This window comes from Capricornis sumatraensis, chromosome 4 (genome assembly GCF_032405125.1).
Source record: "Capricornis sumatraensis isolate serow.1 chromosome 4, serow.2, whole genome shotgun sequence".
NCBI lineage: Eukaryota > Metazoa > Chordata > Mammalia > Artiodactyla > Bovidae > Capricornis > Capricornis sumatraensis.
In genome coordinates, this window is record NC_091072.1 from 480,933 (window position 1) to 505,217 (window position 24,285).

The window sequence follows — 24,285 nt, forward strand, 5'->3', positions numbered from 1 at the left end:
GCACCTGGGTTTGGCACCAGTTTTCATTTCACTTGAGAGATGTGGTGTCAATCAAGACTGCACTGCTGGGTGAGATAAGTGGGCAGAGGACGCATTTCAGAAGCCAGTTCCCAGAGCGCTGGGATTATACCTGGGCTGGGGATGTAGCAGGGAGATCTCAGGCCCTCCTCCGCTCCATGCATGCCTGTGTGATCTGTTGCAGGCATTTTTCTTTGCCTTTTAAATTATGACCTTTCTGAAGGCCAAAGCTTTATCTGTGTCTTCCACAACACCTACCATGCGGAGGGCGTCAAAATGATCAATATAGATATAAACTCTATACTGTCTTTATTTTGAGAGAACTCCTTGGAGAGTAAGGTCATTCAAATACTGGATGCTTGTGTTTCTAGCCATCTTCTAAAAAAGGCAGTTTAAAAATCAACAACAACAGAATTTATGCTCAAATTATAAGCAAATTGAACTTTAAATACATGAGCTTTTCAACCGCTGATTTAAAAAGAAATTAGAAAGGCAGTTCTCAGACTTTCTTCATTGTTAATAAACTTGTCAAAAATCTGCTTTAGGGGACACACTGCTATACCAGAGTGGGGCTGACAAAAACCAGAACTGGCTTAGTGCCCTCCCCTCTTGTCAATAAAGTTTTATTGGTGCACAGCCACACTGTTAGGAATTACTTATGGCTCTTTCATGTTGCAGTGGCAGGCTGGAGTTGCCACAGAGACCATGGGGCTTGCAGAGACAAAAATCTTTACTAGCTAGATCTTTCTGTCTTCTTAGTTCTGCACTGGACAACATGTAAACAAATGAGATTGACAAATTTTTGATAAAACTTTATTTACAAAGCAGGAGGTGGCTGGGGTTCAACGTGCCCTTGGTAAATTGGAAAGAGAAGGTCGTTGAGACTGAGACATACCAGCTCTGTGGCCCAGGAGTCAGCATTTGACTCCTGAGCCTCAGTCTGTGCCTTGACCTCCCTGAGCCTCAGTCTGTGCCACACATAAGGCATGGATACAACACTTATCTGGTGATTCATATGAGAACGAAATAAGAGAATGTATGATCCTAAATATGAGACCCTAAATGCTTGTGTCTTTTCATGGCCCAGGAGTCAGCATTTGACCCCTGAGCCTCAGTCTGTGCCACACACAAGGCACGGATATCAACGTGTATCTGGTGATTCTCATGAGGACAAAATAAGGGAATGTATGATCAGAAACTAGCACATACAAGACCCTAAATGCTTGTGTCTTTTCACGTGATACCTCACACTCACACGCTGCCAAATTTCACAGTTAAAATGTGGGAAAATAGTACCGTCACCAAACACCATGGAGATGTTTGTGAGAGAGAGAAACGATTTAAAATTTTTAAACACATGCTTAGTTTCATTCAGGGATTTTAGCTGGGCTTGAATGAATATATATTGAATGAGGGGAAGAATGATGTTTAAAAAGCCACATCAGTTTAACATCAAACAGTTCTAATTTAACCCACAATTTTGAAAAATATAAAGCTTTAGATACATTTCATGCTCTTAAATATCCAAGAATTTAACTTAGTTTTACAGTGTCTCTCATTCTTCAGTCTTTTAGAAATATCTCTGCCATATCATTGGACCAACTATTCCTTTCTAGAAATTCAGCAGATCCCAAAGCTGGAAAAGCATTTATATTCATGGTTTAAGCCAGTGAGAAATGGAAGTGTTATAAGCAAATGATGCCCTTGGGCCTTTGCTGGGAAGTCGATCCCCCTCATCATCCGTCACCAAGCTCTGTCTGTAGGATCATGGGCGTTCTGCTTGTACTAGACATGAAAACAATAAAAGGAGAGAAACTGTCCCTTGCTTCCTTTCATAGAATCTATTTTCTCCTGTAAGGGTAGCACAGGTTATTTCCTTTATCACCATAAAATCAAAAGCATCTGTACAAAAATAAAACTTACACTGGAGCATCTTGAGGCAGATGAGAACCTCAAAGACAAACCCAAGATTCAGGGTCTGCTGGAAGCCTGGTTCACTTTAACTGAGCAGTGTTACTGGGCTTGCCAGGTGGCTCAGGGTTAAGAACCCCCCTGCCAATGCAGGAGACATGGCTTTTGTTCCATTCCTGGGTTGGGAAGATCCCCTGGAGAAGGAAATGGCAACCCACTCCAGTATTCTGGCCTGGAGAATCCCATGGAGGGAGGAGACTGGTGGGCTACAGTCCATGGGGTCATAAAGAATCAGACACGACCTAGTGACCAAACCATCACAGCAGCAAACAGTGTCACTGCAAATATCAATGATAAAACAAACATGAATGACCACATAGTGATTGCTGGGGCCTCCGTAAGTTTAATTCTTCCCCACTGACCATAGTTTCTTAGGTACACAGTATAGAGCTGTGATTTTTAAACTGGAATATGGGCAACTAGAAAGTAATAATAATGCCAAGACCAACTGAACACTCAGGTGAAATGAGTGTAATATTTTGCAGTTTTTAATTTTTTTTTAATTTTGGTTGTGCTGGATCAGTGTTCTGCTGTGTCACGGTGTGCGGGGTCTGTGTTGAGTGTGTTGTGGTGTGTTGGGTCTGTGTTGGGTCTGTCTTGAGGTGTACTGGGACTGTGTTGCAGTGTGGTGGGTCTGTGTTGGATGTGTTGGGGTGTGCTGGGTCTGTGTTGAATGTGTTGTGGTGTGCTGGGTCTGTGTTGAATGTGTTGGGGTGTGCTGGGTCTGTGTTGAATGTGTTGTGGTGTGCTGGGTCTGTGTTGAATGTGTTGGGGTGTGCTGGGTCTGTGCTGAATGTGTTGTGTTGTGCTGGGTCTGTGTTGAGTGTGTTGTGGTGTGTTGGGTCTGTGTTGGGTCTGTCTTGAGGTGTACTGGGACTGTGTTGCAGTGTGCTGGGTCTGTGTTGAATGTGTTGGGGTGTGCTGGGTCTGTGTTGAATGTGTTGGGGTGTGCTGGGTCTTTGTTGAATGTGTTGCAGTGTGCTGGGTCTGTGTTGTGGTATGTTGGATCTGTGTTGTAGCGTGCTGGGTCTGTGTTGCAGTATGCTGAATCTGTGTTGGATCTGTGTTGCGGTGTGTTCAGTCTGTGTTGGGTCTGTCTCGCGGTGTGCTGGGTGTGTGTTGTGGTGTGCTGGGTCTGTGTTATGGTATGTTGGGTCTGTGTTGCAGTGTGCTGGGTCTGTGTTGTGGTGTGCTGGGTCTGTGTTGAATGTGTTGGGGTGTGCTGGGTCTGTGTTGTGGTGTGCTGGGTCTGTGTTGAATGTGTTGGGGTGTGCTGGGTCTGTGTTGTGGTGTGTTGGGTCTGTGTTGGGTCTGTCTCGAGGTGTACTGGGTCTGTGTTTCAGTGTGCTGGGTCTGTGCTGAATGTGTTGGGGTGTGCTGGGTCTGTGTTGAATGTGTTGGGGTGTGCTGGGTCTTTGTTGAATGTGTTGCAGTGTGCTGGGTCTGTGTTGTGTGTTGGGTCTGTGTTGGGTCTGTCTCGAGGTGTACTGGGACTGTGTTGCAGTGTGCTGGGTCTGTGTTGAATGTGTTGGGGTGTGCTGGGTCTGTGTTGAATGTGTTGGGGTGTGCTGGGTCTTTGTTGAATGTGTTGCAGTGTGCTGGGTCTGTGTTGTGGTATGTTGGATCTGTGTTGTAGCGTGCTGGGTCTGTGTTGCAGTATGCTGAATCTGTGTTGGATCTGTGTTGCGGTGTGTTCAGTCTGTGTTGGGTCTGTCTCGCGGTGTGCTGGGTGTGTGTTGTGGTGTGCTGGGTCTGTGTTATGGTATGTTGGGTCTGTGTTGCAGTGTGCTGGGTCTGTGTTGTGGTGTGCTGGGTCTGTGTTGAATGTGTTGGGGTGTGCTGGGTCTGTGTTGTGGTGTGCTGGGTCTGTGTTGAATGTGTTGGGGTGTGCTGGGTCTGTGTTGTGGTGTGTTGGGTCTGTGTTGGGTCTGTCTCGAGGTGTACTGGGTCTGTGTTTCAGTGTGCTGGGTCTGTGCTGAATGTGTTGGGGTGTGCTGGGTCTGTGTTGAATGTGTTGGGGTGTGCTGGGTCTTTGTTGAATGTGTTGCAGTGTGCTGGGTCTGTGTTGTGTGTTGGGTCTGTGTTGGGTCTGTCTCGAGGTGTACTGGGACTGTGTTGCAGTGTGCTGGGTCTGTGTTGAATGTGTTGGGGTGTGCTGGGTCTGTGTTGAATGTGTTGGGGTGTGCTGGGTCTTTGTTGAATGTGTTGCAGTGTGCTGGGTCTGTGTTGTGGTATGTTGGATCTGTGTTGTAGCGTGCTGGGTCTGTGTTGCAGTATGCTGAATCTGTGTTGGATCTGTGTTGCGGTGTGTTCAGTCTGTGTTGGGTCTGTCTCGCGGTGTGCTGGGTGTGTGTTGTGGTGTGCTGGGTCTGTGTTATGGTATGTTGGGTCTGTGTTGCAGTGTGCTGGGTCTGTGTTGTGGTGTGCTGGGTCTGTGTTGAATGTGTTGGGGTGTGCTGGGTCTGTGTTGTGGTGTGCTGGGTCTGTGTTGAATGTGTTGGGGTGTGCTGGGTCTGTGTTGTGGTGTGTTGGGTCTGTGTTGGGTCTGTCTCGAGGTGTACTGGGTCTGTGTTTCAGTGTGCTGGGTCTGTGCTGAATGTGTTGGGGTGTGCTGGGTCTGTGTTGAATGTGTTGGGGTGTGCTGGGTCTTTGTTGAATGTGTTGCAGTGTGCTGGGTCTGTGTTGTGTGTTGGGTCTGTGTTGGGTCTGTCTCGAGGTGTACTGGGACTGTGTTGCAGTGTGCTGGGTCTGTGTTGAATGTGTTGGGGTGTGCTGGGTCTGTGTTGAATGTGTTGGGGTGTGCTGGGTCTTTGTTGAATGTGTTGCAGTGTGCTGGGTCTGTGTTGTGGTATGTTGGATCTGTGTTGTAGCGTGCTGGGTCTGTGTTGCAGTATGCTGAATCTGTGTTGGATCTGTGTTGCGGTGTGTTCAGTCTGTGTTGGGTCTGTCTCGCGGTGTGCTGGGTGTGTGTTGTGGTGTGCTGGGTCTGTGTTATGGTATGTTGGGTCTGTGTTGCAGTGTGCTGGGTCTGTGTTGTGGTGTGCTGGGTCTGTGTTGAATGTGTTGGGGTGTGCTGGGTCTGTGTTGTGGTGTGCTGGGTCTGTGTTGAATGTGTTGGGGTGTGCTGGGTCTGTGTTGTGGTGTGTTGGGTCTGTGTTGGGTCTGTCTCGAGGTGTACTGGGTCTGTGTTTCAGTGTGCTGGGTCTGTGCTGAATGTGTTGGGGTGTGCTGGGTCTGTGTTGAATGTGTTGGGGTGTGCTGGGTCTTTGTTGAATGTGTTGCAGTGTGCTGGGTCTGTGTTGTGTGTTGGGTCTGTGTTGGGTCTGTCTCGAGGTGTACTGGGACTGTGTTGCAGTGTGCTGGGTCTGTGTTGAATGTGTTGGGGTGTGCTGGGTCTGTGTTGAATGTGTTGGGGTGTGCTGGGTCTTTGTTGAATGTGTTGCAGTGTGCTGGGTCTGTGTTGTGGTATGTTGGATCTGTGTTGTAGCGTGCTGGGTCTGTGTTGCAGTATGCTGAATCTGTGTTGGATCTGTGTTGCGGTGTGTTCAGTCTGTGTTGGGTCTGTCTCGCGGTGTGCTGGGTGTGTGTTGTGGTGTGCTGGGTCTGTGTTATGGTATGTTGGGTCTGTGTTGCAGTGTGCTGGGTCTGTGTTGTGGTGTGCTGGGTCTGTGTTGAATGTGTTGGGGTGTGCTGGGTCTGTGTTGTGGTGTGTTGGGTCTGTGTTGGGTCTGTCTCGAGGTGTACTGGGTCTGTGTTTCAGTGTGCTGGGTCTGTGCTGAATGTGTTGGGGTGTGCTGGGTCTGTGTTGAATGTGTTGGGGTGTGCTGGGTCTTTGTTGAATGTGTTGCAGTGTGCTGGGTCTGTGTTGTGGTATGTTGGATCAGTGTTGTAGCGTGCTGGGTCTGTGTTGCAGTATGCTGAGTCTGTGTTGGATCTGTGTTGCAGTGTGTTCAGTCTGTGTAGGGTCTGTCTCGCGATGTGCTGGGTGTGTGTTGAATGTATTGTGGTGTGCTGGGTCTGTGTTGCGGTGTGTTGGGTCTCTCTTTTTGTGGCTCGTGGCCTTCTCGTTGTGGAGCGTGGCCTCGAGGCGGGGTCTGAGTAGATGCCTGTGCAGGTTTAGCTGTCCCGCAGCATGTGGACTCTTAGTTCCCCAACCAAGGATCGCACCCACGTTCCCTGCATTGGAAGGCAGATTCTTAACCCTGGGACCTCCAGGGAGATGCCCAGGAGACATCTTCTGAGCCTATCAAGTTTACCCAAACTTGTGATGAGAAAATTTAGTAGAAATTTTAAATACATTCATGTTGAAATCAAATTGTCATTTGTAAGCCATGTGAAATGAATGGAAACTTTGAAAATAATGTTTAAATGCTAAGGGAATAACATAGATTGTTTTGATGATGGACAGGTCCCCTCTGGTGCAGGGCCCTTGGTGGAAATGTTATGTGAAGCTCTGGGAAAAAGACTGTGGAATCAGGAGTTTAAAAATGAAGGTCTGAGCTTGGCTCTCCTGGCTTCTTGTTTTGAGACCCTGAATAAGTTACTTAATCTCCTGGACTCTCAGTTTCTGCATCTCTAAAATGGGAATCATATGCATCTAATAGGTGGTTTGAGGATAAATGAGATTATGCGAAAATCTTACTGGGGAGTATTTCTGAAATTTTTGTTATCAGTGAAACTGTTTCAAGATGCGAGTTGTTGCCATCTGCTGGTATGACATTTTAGCAGTAAAGTTGACTGAGAAGCCAGACTTAGGGGAGTCTTTCTTTGAGGAGTCTGTTCTCTGCTGAAGGCATATATTTTAACCTTACTATAAGCCCCTAGTTTATTTTTATTTAGTTGAGTATGATGAAATTTTGCTGCGTGTGTGTTAAGTTGCTTCAGTCGTGTCTAACTCTGTGCGACTTTATGGACTGTAGCCCGCCAGGCTCCTCTGTCCATGGGATTCTCCAGGCAAGAATACTGGGGTGGGTTGCCATGCCCTCCTCCAGGGGATCTTTCCCACCCAGGTATCAAACCCACAACTCTTACGTCTTCTGCATCAGCAGGCAGGTTCTTCCTCACTAGCACCACCTGGGAAGTCGGTAGATCAAATTAAACCTCTCCTTATTTCCCCATCAGCAAAATGAAGAACATAGGACTTACCTCAATGATTGTTCTGAGAATTAAAAGCACATAAGGCATATGAGATTATCCTGTAGGGGCTTAGAGAGTGGATCCTTAAAACTGTAATTTCCTTCCTTTCCGCCCCTCTTCTACCTTTAACTAATCTCTTCCAAATTTCTTCCAACTTGAAGCAAAAATTCTGGAGTCTAAATTCTGTTATAATGGATTTTGGCTGCAGCCCTGAAAACTTGTCTCTGAATGATGCAGTCTTTAAAAACAAACAAACAAAAAAAAAAACAAAAAAAAACCTTCTTCAGAATTGTATATTCACTTTGGAGAATTTTCTCTGATTAGCTCTTTCATGAGGATGTAGAATAAGGGGATTATAGGACGAGCACTAAGCAATTAAATCCAAACCCTTCATAGTGCTAAGAAACATTATTTTTATCTGGTTGGCAGCTCTGACTATTTGAAGCTTATACTGTGCCTGTTTACAAGGTCGTTAGGTTTTTATTTACTTTTTTTTAATGCATGTAATGAATTTTGAGCAGTCCTCCAATCCAACATCTTCAAATGACCAATAAAATATCTTCTTTCGTCCTTTAAATTACATTCCATGATGACTAGAGTTTAAATTTATAAACAGCACCTGCTAACTAGCTTTTTGCAGACCCAGCTGGGATATCGACTTTGAGACTTTTGTCCGAAGCACGCATGACAAATGAAAATGGCTGGCAGTAGCTTCCACCCACGTTTTTACAGAAGTGGCTCCTTCTTTTTCCTTCAGGCTGAAATATGTTGAGTACTTACCAGATGCTGGATATAAACCAAGTACTTTTCTTGTGTTTTGTTATTTGATTTCTCACAACAACCATTGGATAGATGTGGCTATTTAATATTTTCTTTACAGTTTTGGCAAAGGAAATGGATCTTCAGAAAAGCAATGTTAAGAAAGTAAAATTTACATTAAGTTCACTCAGATGGTAAATCATCTCATTAAACTGAGTGACTACATTTTCCCCGATTCTCCAACCCATATTTTGATCAAATCCTTTAATTAGCCTCCATTGTACTCCCTCACCCCATAATTCTTAAAATTGGATATATAGAAAACCAGCCAAATCTCAACACTTTCTGAAAAACATGGCTGTGGAAGGCGAGATGCCACACTGACTTTTATAAGAAAAATCACAGCTCTTTAGCCTTTGTTACAGCAAAGAGGGAAGATGCGCCATACACGCCTCCTACTGAATACATTCGTGGTCAATAAATGTGAGCTGATCGATCCCAGGTCCTAAGATCTGAAGAGAGATCAGTTACCAGTGAGGCCCCTCCCTTTCAGCCTACAGTCTCCCCAGCTCTGGTTTCTTAAAGGACAACAAGAGAAAAGACACAAAAGCTTTCCACCACCCGCTCGACAGTTAACCCCCCTTACATGAAGTTCAGTGATGCATATTAGCGAAGCGTGATACCCATCTCTTCCGGTTTATACATCAGCAAGTTTTAACAGATAAGGTTACACAGTTGTGTAGCATCCACCACAGGATCTTAAACACTCTCCTTAGCCGCCCAGATTTAAACACTCCCGTTCACTTCCAGGTTTTCCTTTTGCCCTTTTGCAGTCAACTCCCATCTCCAATTCTAGACCCTAGAAGCTCCTGATCAACTTCCGTCTCTAGAATGTGATCTTTTGCAAAATCTTATGTAAATCAAATCATAGAGTATATAGTCTTTGTATCTGGATTCTTTCATTTAGCAGAATCCTTTTGAGATTAAATTTTTACCTATATCAGTAATTCTTCTTTTTTTTAAATTGCTGTTTTATTTCAACGTATAGATTTAAAGCTACTTATCCATTTATTAGATGAATGTTCAGCTGGATTATCAATGTATTATGGAGGGTGCTAAGTACTATGGAAAGAGTCTGTTTTCTCAAGCGACAGTGCCTTTCTGCTTTCCCACAAGCAGTGGATGAAAAGCCCGCGTTCTCCTCAGCGCTGCGCCATGCTTTGCCTTGTTTCCATTTGTGGCCGTTTTCACGGGTCTCAGTGGTAACTCACTGTCTTCAGTTTGCAAGCTCATTATAATCTGGAATATCTTCTCATGTAGTTGTTTCCTTCTCTGGTAATAGGTTTGTCAACCCTTTTGTTATTTATTAATTCATTATTTTTGAATTGTGTGAGTTCTTTACATATTCTGATACAAGTTCCTCATCGGATACCTTTGTTGAAAATATTTCCCCCCATTGTATAGATTGCATTTTATTCTTCTTAACGATGTCTTTCATTGAGTAGAGGTTCTTAATTTGCATAAGTCACTTTCAGTTGTGTCTGACTCTTTGCAACCCAACGGACCATGGCCCGCCAGGCTCCTCGGTCCATGGGATTCCCCAAGCAAGAATCCTGGGGCGGGTTGCCATGCCTCCCTCCAGGGAAGTTTTCTGACCCAGGGATGGAACCTGCACCTCTTATGTCTCCTGCTTTGACAGGTAAGTTCTTTACCACTTCCCACCTGGGAAGCCCTTCCCAACATATACTGGGACTGCACTGAGTCTGTAGGTTGGTTTGGGTCCTGATATCTCAATAGCATTAGCTGTTCAGGTACATATTTGGCATATCACTCCATTTATGTAGGGTTAATTTGATCTCCCTCGTAAATGGTTTGTGATCTCCAGTATCTCAGTCTTATCTGTATTTGTTTGATTTATCCTCAAACACTTATGTTGTGATGGCATGATAGATGGCTCCAGGTTTTAAGGTTTAATCTCAGGTTGTTCATCGACAGCATCCATCCAGACAGTGAACCTTTCTCTGTGTGTTATCTGGTATGTGTATCAAACTGGTATCCTACTGAACCTAACTTGTGAGTCCTAATGACTTTTCTCATAGATTATTTGATATTTTTCTATCTAAACAGTCATGCTGTCTGCCAATAGAGACAGCTCATTCTTTCTTTCCATCTAAACGCTTTTTGTATCATTTTCTTGCCTTATTGTCCTGAGTAGGACCTCACTATGAGATTAGCTGGAAGTGAGAGTAGACATCTTTGACGTATTCCTGATCTTATTGACATGTGTGCTCAAGCGTGTCCAACTCTTTGTGACCCCATAGACTGTAGCCCACCAGGCTTCTCTATTCATGGGATTTTCCAGGCAAGAATACTGGAGTAGGCTACCATTTCCTTCTACAGGGAATCTTCCCAACCCAGAATTGAACCTGCGCCTCTTGTGTCTCTTGCATTGGCAGGTGGGTTCTTAATCACTAGTGCCACTTGGGAAGCTCCTTTATTGGGGAAATATTTAATTCTACCTTTCACTTTAATAAAATCAGTTGTAGATTTTATGTAAGTCCTTTAATCAGGTTAAGTTTTTTTCTGATCATGCTTTATTGAGAGATTTCATCATGAACCCTTGTTGAATTTGTTGAGTGATTTTTTTGTTTTTCTGCATTGGTGGTCAAAAGTTTAAAAAAAAATGATGTTGATAGAGTGGATTATGCTTATTAATTTTTCAATGTCGACATCCACTGGGTCATGATATATTATACTTTTTATATATTGTAATATTTAATTTGCTAGCCTTTTAAGGATTTTTACATGTTATTGTCTTTGAAGGATTTTGGTGTGTAGTTATTTTTCTTTGTGATATCTTAGTCTATTTTTAGTGTTAGAGTAATATTAGCCTCATAATTTCTACTTTTAAAAAAACACTGGAAAAGTTAAGATTGAATTTCACCAACTGACTTGAGCTTCCTTTCCTCATATTTTAGGTTTGGTTAGTTGGTTATTATTTTTACTACCATTTTGCCATGATCTAGATTATAGACCAAGAGGGGAAAGATATGATAAGAACAAGGAGATCGTTGCAAAAGAGGTCTTTGCATAATTTGGCAAAATAAACATTTCCAAACAGTTGATAATGTTTGTAATACCAGAAGAAGACAATAGAGACAATAGGATATCTTACTGTTCAATATTAAAGATGTGAGGGCTTCCCTGGTGGCTCACGGGTAAAGAATCCGCCTGCCAATGCAGGAGACATGGGTTTGATCCCTGGGTCAGGAAGATCCCCTGGGGATGGAAATGGCAACTCAGCCCAGTGTTCTTGCCTGGAGAATCCCATGGACAGAGGAGCCTGGTGACTACAGTCCGTAGGATTGCAGAGTCAGACCCGACTTTGTGACTGAACCACAAAAACTTACAGAAGTGAAGGCGTACACCTGCTTTCGTGAAGCCACCCTTTGTGCTTTCGTGGTGAACTTTTGGAGAACACGGAAGCTTTCATTATGACCACTGATAAGTGTGTTTATTCACTGCAGCAAAAAGTAGACACGATATATGGACTAATACCTGGGGAATTCGGATAAAACTGAGTCTCTCTAAAATCTGCTTCAGTCTCAGTTGTAGGGATCACAATTCAGAAAGGCCCCATCTTGGAAGAAGTTTTAGGGGTTGTCTAAGACCTAATATCATGGAAATGCTCTGAAATAGTATAGTAATATTGCCTTCCAATTTTAGGAACAAATTGAATGTAGCCCTTAGGGACTGAATTATTTTGCAGACTTCTAAGTTAGTTGCTTTTAATTCTCCCCAGAGGAGGATGGAGAATTTCTCCGATTGTGGAAGACGTGTCCGTGGCCAATCATATGTAAGGATAACTTAGCAGCTGGTACGGACACAGATGCAAGTGTTGGTGGCCTAGTGTGTTACGGAGGATGATGCTCTGTAATATAAGGTGGCTGGGGAAGACCGTTTTGATAAGGTGATGTTTGAGCAGAGATTTTAAAAAAGGGAAGGAGCAAGCGCTGAGATCTGGGAGGAGAGCATCTCAGGCAAAAAGATTAGCAAGTGGAAGCCGCTGAGGCAGTTGCCTGCTTGGCTTATTCGAGGAGTATGAAAGAGCCTGCCGGCTGGAGCGGAGGGCGTGAGGAGGAGGCGGCCGCAGACGCGAACCGAGAGACGCCGGGGCGGATCGCGTGCGGCCCTGCAGGCCACTGTTAGGACGTGGGGCTTTACTCGGAATGGGATCTGAAGCCTCGGAAACCTGTTAAGCAAAGGAGGACATGGACTGTCTTACGTTTTAAGTAGATCAATCTGTCTGCTACACAAAGGAACTAGCAGGCAAAGGTGGAAACTGAGAGAAGTGGAAGTCTATTCCTGGTTCCACGCTGGAGACAGTGGTGCGCTGGTCTTAGAAGGTGGGATGAGCTGTGTTTGGCGTCTGATTTTATTTAAAAAATAGAGAAACTAGACTCACAGATAATTCGCCATGTGGGGTAGGGAGAAGGAATAAAGATGACACTAAGATGTTTATACTGATTAACAGGAAGAGGGGAATTGCCGATTACTGAGCTGGGAAGAGTGGGGTGGCGGTGGGTTTCTGTAGGGGCCACCAGGAGTTCAGTTTTGAATATGGGAGATCAAAAGGCTGATTGGACCTTGATGGTTGTTGGTTATCCGAGTATGGGAAGTGAGGGGAACTGGACTGGATATATGAATTTCGAACTGAAGAAGGAGGGAAAAAATTAAGCATAAATCACCATAAGAGCCCTCAGTGTCCCTCACTCATTCTTTGGGCCCCAAGATTCCCTCTGTGGCCAGAAATGCCTGGTGAATATGAAGGCGGTAATAACGCTGGCATAACCAGAACAATGATGCTTGTTTCTCCTTCTCAAGCTTCCTTTCCTTTGTGGATTAGCAAAGTCATTCCATGATTCCAGGCTTCTTTTCAGCCTGCAATACAGACGCCTCTGGGAGTTGTTGTGAATCTCAGTTTATTAATATTTGCCAAAGTGCTTTCAGATCCTTTGTTGAAAGGCATTATAGAGAAGCAGAGGGTTATTATTAAGGATGACATTTGCTCATTGTGATTAAAAGTGACAAAATGAAATTTCAAGTGCAGGAGTCAACACTGCAATTTAATGTCTAAAGGTGTCTTTACCCATCAGCACTCAGCCGAACGAGGTCCATCTGTATTACAGAGATTTTTCTAGCTTGCTTTCAAATGAGGAGTGGCTTTCGAGTGGGGATTGAATGTAGGCAGGCATCATCAGAGGCCAAAAATATACCATTTCAGCTACTTGCATCCATTTGCGTGATGTTTTTTTCCCCCTTTTAATTTTTCACAGGGCTGCAAATGCAGCCCAGAGAACTGTACATTGAGGCTGTGCGCATATGGTTTTATTTACTATTTCATGCAGAATTTTGTTGGGCTATAAAAGAAATGGATTTCAGCTGAAGCAATTAGAACAGTACCTTCTAAGACCACTGTGCACATGAGCACATATCCCTGGGGGCTCCCCTGGAAGAAGCGTGCATTGCACCGAAAGGAGATGAGGGGAAGCGTGGGAAGCTCCCCCTCTTGTGTCTCTAACTCTTGGAACACGCTGCTTGTGAGCCTAGATGTGGGCGGTGTGATCGGCAAGGACAGGCTGACGCACTTCGGTCCACACTTATGGAAAATTGAACTGAATTTGTTTGTGGGTGCAGACTGGAAAGAGAAACAGAAATTTATAGAAAATTCATTTGCTGCATTTTGAGTCCCTTTCTCTCTTTTAACCTGTCAAGGCAAATTTTCCAATGTGTTTCCATCCACAGTTTAGCAAAAGTAAAAATGTCTAGAAGGCACTCTGGCAATGTTTTTTGAAGTCTCCTCAGCTCCCACAAGCATCACCATGTAAGGCCCAAATAGCCCTGAAAAAGTGACTTTCCTGTATTGCTCTTGGCTCAGTTCAGTTGTGTAACCAGTGAATGTGACCTACACGCTTCTATGTGTGTCAAGAAAGCGGCCAAGTCAGAGATAGGAACCGTCTTTCCTCACCTGCAGTCACAGGCCAGAGGAAATGAGTGAATCTGTTCAATGACTCAGCAGTGGCCACAGGACTGGAAAAGGTCAGTTTTTATTCCAATTCCAAAGAAAGGCTATGCAAAAGAATGCTCAAACTACCACACAATTGCACTCACCTCACATGCTAGTAAAGTCATGCTCAAAATTCTCCAAGCCAGACTTCAGCAATACGTGAACCATGAACTCCCTGATGTTCAAGCTGGTTTTAGAAAAGGCAGAGGAACCAGAGATCAAATTGCCAACACCCACTAGATTATTGAAAAAGCAAGAGAGTTCCAGAAAAACATCTATTTCTGCTTTATTTACTATGCCAAAGCCTTTGACTTTGTGGATCACAATAAACTGTGGAAAATTCTGAAAGAGATGGGAATACCAGACTACCTAACATGCCTCTTGAGAAATCTGTATGCAGGTCAGGAAACAACAGTTAGAACTGGGCATGGAACAACAGACTGGTTCCAAATAGGAAGGCTGTATATTGTCACCCTCCTTATTTAACTTGTATGCAGAGTACATCATGAGAAACGCTGGACTGGAAGAAACACAAGCTGGAATCAAGATTGCCAGGAGAAATATCAATAACCTCAGATATGCAGATGACACCACCCTTATGGCAGAAAGTGAAGAGGAGCTAAAAAGCCTCTTGATGAAAGTGAAAAAGAAGAGCGAAAAAGTTGGCTTAAACCTCAACATTCAGAAAATGAAGATCGTGGCATCCGGTCCCATCACTTCATGCCAAATAGATGGGGAAACAGCGGAAACAGTGTCAGACTTTATTTTTGGGGGCTCCAAAATCACTGCAGATGGTGACTGCAGCCATGAAATTAAAAGACGCTTACTCCTTGGAAGAAAAGCTATGACCAACCTAGATAGCATATTCAAAAACAGAGACATTACTTTGCCAACAAAGGTCCATCTAGTCAAGGCTATGGTTTTTCCTGTAGTCATGTATGGATATGAGAGTTGGACTGTGAAGAAGGCTGAGCACCCAAAGAATTAATGCTTTTGAAGTGTGGTGTTTTAGAAGACTCTTGAGGGTCCCTTGGACTGCAAGGAGATCCAACCAGTCCATTCTGAAGGAGATCAGCCCTGGGATTTCTTTGGAAGGAATGATGCTAACGCTGAAGCTCCAGTACTTTGGCCACCTCATGTGAAGAGTTGACTCATTGGAAAAGACCCTGATGCTGGGAGGGATTGGGGGCAGGAGGAGACGGGGACGACCGAGGATGAGATGGCTAGATGGCATCACAGACTCGATGGATGTGAGTCTGAGTGAACTCCGGGAGTTGGTGATGGACAGGGAGGCCTGGCGTGCTGCGATTCTTGGGGTCGCAAAGAGTCGGACACGACTGAGTGACTGAACTGAACTGAACTGAACTGTTCAATGACTTTTGAAGCTCTCAGCCACATTGAAAATTAAAACAAAAAGTTTCCAGAGATTGGAGGAGGTTAGGAGAGAGATTTCCAGGAAGAGAGATATTGTTTATTTCTGCTTTTTAAAAAATACATTTTGCTACTGCTAAGTCACTTCAGTCGTGTCCGACTCTGTGCGACCCCACAGACGGCAGCCCACCAGGCTCCCCGTCCCTGGGACTCTCCAGGAAAGAACACTGGAGTGGGGTGCCATTTCCTTCTCCAATGCATGAAAGGGAAAAGTGAAAGTGAAGTCGCTCAGTCGTGTCCGACCCTCAACGACCCCATGGACTGCAGCCTTCGAGGCTCCTCCATCCAGGGGATCTCCGGGCGGCAGCACTGGCGTGGGCGCTGTTTCCTTCTCCGGGCGGAAGCGCTGGCGTGGGCGCCGTTGCATGATGCTGCGTTAGTTGCTAGTCCACAGTAGGAATGAAGCAGCTTGTATGTATGCATGTGTCCCCCCATTTTTTGGATTTCCTTTCCATGCAGGTCACCGCCTAGCGAAGGTGCTCTCAAGGAGTTACTCAGAGAGTGCGGACAGCTGACGCCCAGCATTTGCTGGATTTACGTCTGAAAGAAAGAACAAAAACGACTGTGGGAAGGGCTCTGTTTCCTGACTCCTTGGGGGGATGTGGGCTTTGGTGGAGGATCCTGGCGATGGCTACTGTAATTGTCCTGCCCCCAGAGTGTGTTTAGGTTATAATGTTTACATGTTACATGAGGACCACAGGATCTGTGGGAGAAAGAGGCGAGCCTAGGAAGGATGGTGCTCATGAAGATCCTGTGATGTTCCCAGATGTCTCAGTGGTGAAGAATTCGCCTGTCAGTGCAGGAGACACAAGGCGTGGGTTCGATCCCTGGGATTGGAAGATCCCCTGGAGGAGGGCATGACAACCCACTCCAGTGTTCTTTCCGGAGAAACCCCATGGACAGAGGAGCCTGGTGGGCTGCAGTCCAGGGTGTCTCAGAGCCGGACATGACCGAGCATGCACGCCTGCTTCTACGAAGGATGAGTTAAGCTCTGCCCAGTGTGGTGGTGGCTTGGGAGTCACCTCTGTTGTGGTGAGTTCTCGCGTCTTCTCCACTTCCTCTGAGCTTCTACAGAGCAGATAAACTAAATATTTACTGCCTGTTGCCCTTGTATGTTGTCTGTGTTGACATCTTCTCTCCTTTGGTCGGTCTTGGGCCTGTTCCTTCAACTCTAAACCTTTCCCTTCTCTTGCCCTGGCCTGTGTGATAGGGACTGATTCTCACAAGATGCATTCCAGGCTTCTCACTGGGTTTGACCAATGTCAGGCACATTTAGAATATTGGGAAGAAGCAGGGGCTCTTGGAAGAGAGAAGCCTCTAGACATACACATGGTTGCCTTTCCCATTCAGGGTAAATTTATATCTCCTGGAGAATGTCGTCTGGCTTATTTATACATCTAGGGCTGGCTATCTAATTTTTGAGACCCAATTCAAAACAAAAATGTAGGGCTTCTGTGGTGGCCCAGTGGTTAAGAATCTGAAACCGCCTTGCAATACAGGGGACCTGGGTTTGATCCCTGGTCTGGGAGGATTCCATATGCCACAGAGCAAGTAAGTCTGTGTAAGAACAAAGACCCAGTTCAGCCAAAATAATTAAAGATAAAATGAAAACAGAAATGTAAAGCATCTTATTCAAAAAGCAGGAAAAGGCATTTTCTTTCTTCCACTGTCTCGCTTTTTACCCGTTGTCCTGTTTTTTTTTATTTGTTATTTAATATTGCAGTCACTCCAGTATGGAGACCCTTAAGGAGCAAGTACCAACCTTACAGGCACCGAGGTCCCCACTCTGTGAACCTGTGCGGGACTCGCAAGTTGGTTCCCTCCCCTGCCAGTTGCTAGATCAACTCCTCTGAAAGCTGAACCCCCTCTCGCAGGCTCACTGCCTTAACCTGCAGTGGGTAGGAGACCTTCCAGGAGCCTTCCAGCCACTGCTCCAGAATGCCCTCAAGAGGCTGGCTTCCCCCAGGTTACCAGTGCAGAGCCCATGCGCTGCCATCTCATGACGTCATTGCCATGCCCCCCCGGGACGATCTGGGGCAGGAGCCCGACACCGACCCTTCCAGGCTTGAGCCTGAGCTCCCGGCCAGGTGCAGAGCGACAGTGGAGTGAGAGCAGGCAGCCCAGGGGCTGGAGAATGGCAGGTGTCCGCAAATGCATCGCAGGCTGGTGGCAGGGGCCGGACCATGTGTGTGCTGGACCTCTGAGTTCCTAGTGCTGGCTTCACTGTCTCTTTGGACTTCACTTTTAAAACACAAATTTAAAGATAAAATGGTTAAAATATGATAAGAATCCCAAGGCCATGATTGAGGAGCATTAAATCCCAATTGCAGGACCTGTGTGACTGCAGCAGGCCACACACCTGTGATGTGGGCCCTGTGTGTGTGTTAACCACTGCGCTTCACCCGTCAGCTGACAGATACTAGAGTTTCAATAGGTGGCTAGTGTGCATGTGAGTAGATGGACACAAGAATGAGAGAACAGATAATTCAGTAACTGACTAGTCAGTCAGGATTACCCAATTATCTGCTACTTCTGCTGAATATTGAAAATAATTCACCAGAAATTAGCTAGCATTCACAGGTATCTTTCACATTCAAGATGCACTTTAATGGCCAAAATGACTTCCAGACTCAATCTACCTACTGCTTCTATTCTTGAGGAGAAAAAGGAGAAGCCCTGATATGGATAGAGGACCAAAGACATCCTCGTCATACAAGTAGGTTATACCCAAATCCACGGGAGTGAAGTGATTATAAATGACAGTGATGTTAGGTGGATATTCTCTTTGGCGTGCTGTCTCTCTATTTTTATCTTGATTTTTAACTTTCTTCTGTGGTCCACGACCTTGATGTACTTTCTCTCTTTTCCTCTTTGTGGCTGTGCAGCATGTGCGGTCCTATTCCCCTGACCAGGGCTTGCCTCCCGACCCCCTGCATTGGGAGCGCAGAGTCTTGGCCACTGAGACCCCTGGGAAGTCCCTCCTGATGTACTTTCTGACTTAGGGGGGCTTCCATCGCTTGGAAGGTGCTATGAAAACAGGGAAGGCCCCCTTGGAAGAGAAACACATTTGGGTGAGGGTGAAAACGATGTGTAATGCTTCTTCAAGGTCTAGCCCAGCATTTCACAGCACAGGTGAAGAAGAGAAAGTGAAGTGGATAGCACGGTTTCCTTTTGTTTTAGGGCACAGAAGATTCAACTTCCTCAGCTCAAACATAGTCCTGAAGGTTCTACATGGCTTTTATATCTTTTTTTAAAATATAAATTTATTTATTTTAATTGGAGGCTAATTACTTTACAATACTGTATTGGTTGTGCCATGCATCAGCGTTAATCCACCCCAGGTGTACACACGTTCCCCATCCTGACCCCCTCCCACCTGTTTGCTCAGTCACTCAGTCATGCCCAAGTCTGTGACCCCGTGGACAGCAGCACTCCAGGCTTCCCGGCCCTTCACCATCTCCTGGAGCTTGCTCACACTTATGTCCACCGAGTCAGTGATGCCACCCAGCCATCCAGTCCTCTGATCATGTTTCAGCTACAGAAGTTCTGGGGACTCTGGGGAGGCAAAAGGACTAAACCCTGCTGCTGTCTTACTAAACACCTGCCAGAGACTGTCTTGGGTCTTTTTCGTATGTTAACCTGTTGGATCCTTACATGAACCAAGTCTATGAAATACCTATAACTGTATTCATAAAATGAATAAGAAAGGAAACCTTAGAGAAATCAAAAAAGTGATTAAAGTCTCTCACTTGTAAATGGAGTATCAGAGATTCCAAATCTGATCTATTTTATTCCTACATCAAGAACCTGGCTCTTTCTATAAATAAATGAATTAATAAGTAAATAAATTTTTAATACTTCTAGCATCTAGTGTGTGCATGCTATCGTGTCTGACCCTTTGCGATCCCCAGGGATATAGCCGACCAGTTGCCTCTGTCCATGGGATTCTCTAGGCAAGAATAATGGAGTGGGTTGCCTTGCCCTCCTCCAGGAGATCTTCCCAACTCAGTAACTGATCTCATGTGTCTTGCATCTCCTGAATGGACAGGCAGATTTCAGTTGCACCACCAGGGAAAACCTCAAATAAACACTTAGCTTTATTCGTTAGACCTTATTTGGTTTACCCTTTTTTGACACAGGAACTCATAGACAGTCTTTGAGGTTCTGGGTTGCTCCTTTAAAGAAAAAAGAAAAAAATTGGTTGAGATGCAAGAATAAATGATATGATGATTAAAACAACAAAATGCAAATTATTTTTGAAAGCCATCATTGCTAGTTATATTTAATATGAATTGAACACTGAATTCATTTAAACAAGGATTTTGAAAGAATCAGCAACCTCAACAAATGGCCTCCCTCATTTCCTGTTTCAATAGAATCAGAACCCCTTCCTGCACTGATTGTTTTCTATCTCTCTTATCTTCTGAAGTCTGGGTGAACGGGCACCTCGAGGGTGTTATAAACAAATTAGATGCACAAATAGTAATGAATAATTTTCTCTGTCATATTTTCCGGGCTATGAATTTTGCCTGAGATTTCATTGAGTGGATTAATTTCACTTAAATACAATTCATTTTGCTTTCATAAAAGAAGGGAGATTGTTGCTCTCTTATCTGCCCTGATCTCAGTTTTAGATTAGATGTTATGACGGTTAAATGCTGCCACATTAGGCCTTTGATGGAAAAATGATTCCTTTGCATTGTTTTCTAAACAGGCCAGGCATTTATCAAGCCCTAGAGATACTAGAATAAGGCGATCAGGACAGTGTCAATCACACATTCTTTGCTCCTTTCCCATTTATTTGGTGCCTTCTCCACACAGGAAGCAGTGCAGAAGACAGTGCAGGTCATGCCCAGCGCGCCTGTCCCCTTAAGCGGTCTACAGACCAGGGCAAGGCACGTGGCTGTGCGGAGAGCTGACACGGCGGGCTCTCTGTCTGTTCCAGCTGCTGAAGCAACGCAGCACACACTCTGGTTTATAAACAACAGACACCCACTTCTCACACTTACGGAGGTCAGAAGTCTGCGACCCGGGTGCCAACATGGCCAGGTTCTGGGTTTCTGACTACGGACACCTCTCTGCGTCTTCACATGGTGGAAGGAGAAAGAGAGCTCCCTGGGGTCCCTTTTATGAGGTCACTAGTCCCATCATGAGGCTCCACCCTCATGACCTGATCACCTCCCCAAAGCCTTACTTCCAAATGCTGTCATGCTGGGTTCGAGAATTTCAAGATATAGATTTTGAGTCTAGAAAAATGCCTACCCAAGGACAGTCACAGAAATAGCCTTAGGAAAATCTGCAAGCAAGAAACATTATTTCCAGCTGAGAGATTGGGAGAGACTTCGAGTAAGAGGTTACGAAAAGGGGACAAAGTAAAATGCTAGAATTAGGTTCTTTTTTTGAGTTGTGGAAAATACCCTTAAGACCTCTGCAAAGCTCGTTTTTGGCGGCAGAAGATGGTTTGCCATTTGTGTTTGTTTTGGTTACTGAATTTATGGAAGCAGCAGGCACTGGTGAGCAAAAGGTCTGGGAGTTCCAAAGTCTATATTTCCAGTCATTTGCCAACTTAAAGAAATTTGGGGGAACTCCCTTATGTTCATGCTAGCAGGACCCTATATAATAGAAGAAGAGCTGAGTCAGTGTTAATTCATTTATTACTTTAAATCATATATTCCCTAAAATACAATAATTGAGAGTGTATTATATAAAAGGCCCTGAATTAGCTAAAGGGGAGAGTTTGAGCCATGTGGCTGACATAGCTGCTGCTTGCATACACCTAGATCTTTGCTACAAAAAGTGTGTCCAAGGGACAGTAAGCACCAGCATCACCCATAAGGTCTGAGAAATGCAGAATCTGTCTTCCCTCGCTTCACTGAATCAGAATTTGCATTTAATCAGATCCCCAGCTGATTCGTACACATGTTAAAAACTGAAAGGAAGTTGAATTTGTAGTCCTAAATAGTTAAGTGAACAGTCTGCAAGCTAGATCAAATTCACGTGGTCAAATCCTCAAGAGAGCAGGAAAGCATTTATTTGCCATACTTCTCTTTATTGAGAGGGAACTATGGGTTTCAAAAGAAATCTCATTTAAGTTACTAACAGGAGGGAAAATCTAAATTCCAAATATAGACAATGTGAGCACTTACAGATACTGACAAAGGCGAGCGGTTGATGCTGACCCTGAACGAGGCTGGAGAGGAACCTTAGAGCGGCCCCCCAGCAGCACAATAATGTGGGTTGCTTCAGTCGGATATAACCAGCATCTCTCTTTCCTTGTCCACAACTTGCCATTTGACGATCTCAGCTTGTGTGGAGAGGTATCCTTCAGCACTCACGTGAATGGCATCCCGTCTCTCTTTAGAGTCTATCTTAATACCCCAGCTAGAAGCAATGTCTCTCTCTGAGTGTCTCCAGCGATACATCTGTACCTCTCTATGGCATCTGTATATTTCTGTCTTCTTGTGCATATATGCAAGTCTGTGACTCATTTCTCTAGAAACAGCACCTTTAAGGAAAACAGACCCTATTACATAGCATGTGGCATGTTATCATACATGTAGCAGACCCTCAGTTGTGCTCGTTGCAGTTTCATATTAAAATGAAGACTCTGAGTAAGAGACCTTGGAAGCTAGCAAATAACATTATTTAATCCAAAATGTCTTTATGATGATTAAGATTTATATCCAAATCTATAATTTTTTATAGGACAATTAAAAATGAAGTCTAAAAGGTGTTTTAAATCTTGGGTAGGGAGGAGAGTTACTAACAGTAAGAAGAACATAATACCATTATTAATTTAGCATAAATAAATGCCAAAATGTAAAACAAGGGTTATGAGGATTCTGGGGTGGACAGGGATAAATTAGTATTGGTGAGCTTCCCAAGAAGTGGGGAGGGTAGGTGAGGCTTGAGTAAGCCTTTTAAGGATGAATAGTGTTGAGCTGGGCCTTCCCTAGTGGCTCAGCAGTAAAGAGTCCACCTGTGATGCGGAAGACACAGGAGACCTGGGTTTGACCCCTCGACTGGAAAGATCCCCTGGAGGAGGGCATGGCAACCAACTCCAGTGTTCTTGCCTGGAGAATCCCGTGGACAGAGATGCTTGGCAGACTACAGTCCATAGGGTTGCAAAGAGTTGGACATGACTAAAAGTGGCTGAGCACACAGCACACAGTATTGAGCTGAGGAAGAAACGTGCATAAAGGCTTTGCGTACTCAGGTTCGAAGTGCGGGAAAAGTAGGAGAAACAGGCTCTTCTCTGCAAAGGCAACTCGACGCCAGAAGTCCGGAAAGAATGTGTCTCTCGTCAGGCTGAGTTTCCAAAGGTGGCCCCAGTAGTATCTCTTGTCCCCACGCTCTTTTGCAATACAATCTTGTCAATTTCCCTCCCAGGGAAGGTTTACATCTCCTCTTGAATCTGGACAGACTTGTGATTGCTTCCAGCAAAGGAATCATGGGGAGGCAATGCTATGTGACTTCTCAGGCGAGATCCTAAAAGGCAAGGCAGTTGCTGTATGACTCTCCTGGAACACTCACTCTGATTCTTTCTCTTGGGATAATTCTTCATGGAACCCAACTGCCAAGGTGTGAGAACCCCAAGCCACAGGAGAGGTCGTGTGTATGTAATCCACTCAACAGCCCACCTGAGGCCTTTCTTCAAGTCACCCCAGGCCAGATACCAGAAACATGAAGTCCTACTTAAATTCCTAAATATGAGTAATGAGCCTCTGAGTTATTCCAACCCTCGGCCACGTAGACACCCATCCCTTTCGTCTTCCCAGCTAAACCTTCAGACGCTACAGAACAGAGATAAGCCATCCCTACTGAGTCCTACCTAAATTCCTGGCCCATAAAATCTGAAAACATAAGAACATGATTGTTTTATGCATGCCACTATTTTTTTTTAATGTACCATTAAGTAATTGAAACCACTCTGGTTTTCCATCTTTGGAAGGTTGGTGTGGTATGATGTAAATGGTGCACGTATTTTGGAATAAGACGACCCTGTGTTTGAATCTCAATTCCATAATTTCCTTACCTGTGAATGCTTAGATCAGTGATTAACAGTTTCAGGGCCAAGCTTTCTCATCTTTAAAGTGGGGATGGTCACACTCATGTGGTACGGTTCATTGGCAAAATGAAATGAGATAAAATAGGTAAGAGGCCAGATACAAAGCAGGTACCTGATGTGTTGTAAATGTTGTTACTAGTATTCAAGATCTAAAGAGGTCCTGCCATAGGGGTCACCGCGGTTTCCTTGTGCCCAGCTGTGAGAAGGACAGCTGGAGACAACAGTGCTGTGGTGTGTGTGTGTGTGTGTGTGTGTGTGTGTGTGTGCGTGCACACACGTGCATACATGAGGGCCCTTTTCCTTGTAAGATTTTGTTCAGGAGCCCTTATTATTAATACTGCTGCTTTTGTTGCTGCTAAGTCACTCCAGTCATGTCTAACTCTGAGATCTTATGGACTGTAGCCTGCCAGGCTCCTCTGTCCATGGGATTCTCCAGGCAGAAATACTAGAGTGAGCTGCCATTTCCTCCTCCAGGGGATCTTCCCAACCCAGGGATTGAACCCACATCTCTTATATCTCCGGTATGCCAGATAGATTCTTTACTGCTAGATCTAAATAAGCTTTCCTGTGTATATGGTGCTTTTGCAGATGTGACAATATTTGTGTTTGGGGCAAGCTTTCCAGAAAGATAAGCCAATTTCAGATTTCCTCCACTCTCTGAAAGTAGAGTGTTCCCGTCAAACTTTTCATAAGTGAAAATGGCATAAAGTGAAGAAGCAATTACCTTCGGACACATGTTTCAAACAGATACCTAAAATAAGTTTGAGATAAAGTACAGATGCTCACAGAAACTATTCAAAGCTCTGGTCCCTTCATGCTGAGATGTGGAGTGTAG